This window comes from Alexandromys fortis, unplaced genomic scaffold (genome assembly GCF_014885135.2).
Source record: "Alexandromys fortis isolate MF-2015 unplaced genomic scaffold, M_Fortis_MF-2015_v1.1 scaffold_24, whole genome shotgun sequence".
Lineage (NCBI taxonomy): Eukaryota > Metazoa > Chordata > Mammalia > Rodentia > Cricetidae > Alexandromys > Alexandromys fortis.
In genome coordinates, this window is record NW_026067906.1 from 7196892 (window position 1) to 7200098 (window position 3207).

The 3207-nt window shown below is 37.2% G+C and overlaps 1 non-coding gene across 1 annotated transcript; it reads right to left on the bottom strand.

The window, feature by feature from the left end:
* Positions 1-988: 988 nt before the first annotated feature.
* Positions 989-1061, bottom strand: Trnak-cuu (transfer RNA lysine (anticodon CUU)). Its single transcript has one exon. It is a non-coding gene; the product is annotated as a tRNA-Lys (tRNA).
* Positions 1062-3207: the final 2146 nt, after the last annotated feature.

Consider the following 3207-nt stretch of genomic DNA (forward strand, 5'->3'; position numbering starts at 1 on the left):
GGTACCAGTATCTACCTCCTATCTACACACAGTCAAGTTTAAAAATAGGTAAAAATTGGTTGATTTTACTGAAATAGTCGGAAAAAATGGTTATACCAAAGATGCACTGGTTGGGAGTTCCTGGGATTTCGCTCCACCCTCTGTGTAAAAGGCTTGAATTCTGACAAGGAATACCTACAGTGAATAGATGGGATAATTTCTTTGTCATTTCCATTTCTTTTATCTACTCATAAAAGACTACTTTCTAAGACTCAGAGATTAAAGTAAGTGTAACTTAAATAAATCAAAACATGCAGAGATAGTCTCTTTCCTATTTTTCCTCAAATTATACACACTGTAAAGCAAAGAAAAATGTTGAATATTTATTGTGTTTGTAGGATTCTAATTCATATTAATAAAAATATGCTGAGGCTGTTTTTCATATTGTAGATTCTTTTTAAAAATCTTTGAGGGTAAGATTGTTCTTTTATGCATACACATAATCCTCAGTCTCCAGCAAGTCTTTTCTTAAGATAACAACCGCTATTTGAGAAAAATATATAATTCTGTGGAACCTAAAAGTCAGTGGTATGTCTGTAGAGGTTTGGAATACTCAGAAAAAGATCAAAGGAAGCCTGCAGAATCTTATTTGAATGTGAGCTTTAAAATGATCAAAATATATACTCTGTGTTTATTCATTAATTTTCTTATTTGGATTTAATAATGCCATTTTAATATAAATGTACATGACTGGAATCTAAGAAGCCCACAGTTGTTCTTTATCTTCCTTGTACATTGGTAGGGTGAGTTTGTAGGGATAAGTCCCACCCCTTAGGGGCGTGTTCGCCTCAGGCTAAAGTTTTCCTATAAATTTGGCGAGCATGCTCCCAGCGCTCGCTTCTGCTTTCCTGGTCTCCGCGGGAAGGGTGGTTCTGTAAGTCTATTCCTCCATTAAAGCTGTCTATATTTTGACAATCTGTCTGCATTCGCTTACGCCGTTACATTTTGGTGCCCAACGTGGGGCTCGAACCCACGACCCTGAGATTAAGAGTCTCATGCTCTACCGACTGAGCTAGCCGGGCCAGGCAGTGTTTGAAAGAATACAGTTTCCGTGTAATTATTTCGGGGCATAAGCTAGCCATGCGGGCGGGCGGCCGGGTACCGGGAACGCAGCCCTGCCGCCGCTCCTATTTCAACAAAAGTTGTCAGAAAGTCAGTTCCTCACTACTATGGCCCCAGCTTCCCAGGAAGGCACCACAAGTATGGTTTTAACGTGTACCTTAAAGTTCAGGTGTTATAAATTAAAGCACAATATAAGAGCATTGGCTGGTGAGAGCTTTAAGGAAGGGTTACGCCATACTATTTCTGTATGCTGCCTGAATTAATGGTGCTGTAGGTTGGTTTCCTAAGACTTCAGATACAGATAAAAGTGTGTCGATCTCTTCCTCCGTCTACCGTGGGGTGATGGCGTATGAAGGCCTTGCCAGATGGTGATGGATTTAATAAAATCCACTAAGATGAGCCCAAACAACTATTAGCGTACACATTATCCATGTATTCTGGTGTAGCAGCAGAGCATAGACAAAGACAGGTGGCAGCTCCAACGTGCCAAAACTCCTTTCTGCTGAGTTCACTTTATAGCAAGTTCTCTCTACTGGATTTCCGTGATTCATTTTGAAAATTAGCATGATAATTGTGTAGTAGCTGTTAGAGCAGCTACTTTTCTTTTATTCTGTGGAGGAAAAGGATGAAGAAATAGATGTTTGGTCTCATGAAGGATGTGTAGCTGTATAATGTTATAGTTTCCTCAATTACTGATGATAAATAAATATACTATAAAAATTTCAAAATCATCACTTAAACAGTAAAGTTCTAAAAAGTAAGAGAAGTCTCTAAATATTTCTTTAGTTAAAATGCCGGCATAGTGTCAATGCCCCTTATATTTTGGGTTGTTTTGATGTGAACCAATTTTAGGTTTCATTACACTTGAATGATGGCATCATTTTGGCATATGAATTTTTGACTGACTCTCACTATTACATTTGTAAAATAAAATATTTACTGAATTATCTGGAAAGGTACATCATGTCTAAAAGTTATGAGAGGATTTTTGTTTGTTTTCATATCGGGGCTACTTTTTTCTTATGGAAGGTAAAATAGAATGGTTGGAAGGCCCGTTTTCTAAACAGCTTCCTCTATGAATCATTCTGTAGTATATGCTCCTAGTTATGTCTTGAGGCTCTAATCCCATGTATTGTCTTTAATGCACTTGCATTCATTGGAACTTATAAAAAGATGTGTACGTATAATGTAGGTGCCTTCACATATGTGGGTTCAGTTCCATAAAACGGCCATAAAAAATATTACCAAAATGGAATGAGTCAAGGATTTTCATGCTTTGCATAAAAGCTATGTTTATAATTTTCTCTTTTATTGATTTGTTAATTATTTTTCTTTTTATGGAAAATAGAAATTTTCTTAGATAATGTATCTTGATTGCTGTTTCCCCTCTCTCTGTTCCTCCCAGTTCCTGCCCAATTCCCCTCCTATCTGGATCTATTCCCTTTTCGTCTCTCATTAGAAACAAACAGGTTTCTAAGGGATAATTAAAATATAACATTATATGCTAAATATGATAAAACAAAAGCAACACATCAGAGTAAGGCAAGACAAACAGAAGAGGGAGAGCACATGAAACAGATGTGAATCCAGAAACAAGCTTGTTCGCACATTCAAGAATCCCATAAAACACTAAACTAGAAGTCATAATCTAAAGCCATAGGCTCAAAACAGAGAAGAAAAAATATACAAACAAAACAAAATTAAAAAAGTAAAAATAAGAAAAATTAAAATAACAACAACAAAAAGAACAGCAAAAAACCCAACAGCTTGGTAATACATTCTGAGGCCTCCAAAGGACCTTCCAAAGATACCATTGAGTTCATTGTTGTGGGCCATCTACCACTGGGCTTGCAGCCTACCCTGAGGAAGGAGTAGTTTGGTTCCCAGTGAGACTCTTTGGAGAAAACTAAAATTTCATTTGTAGGTGTTTACGGATTGGAGACAACTTCTGGGATAGGGATGAGGGCATGTATCCACTTCTTTTAGCTTTAGGACAAACATCCATAATCCATCTTTTGGGAATGTCTGTGTAGTTTTCTTGGCTACTTCCTGCTGATTGGAGGTGCTGATAATCTTATGGGGACCCAAAGAAAATGGGGATTATGA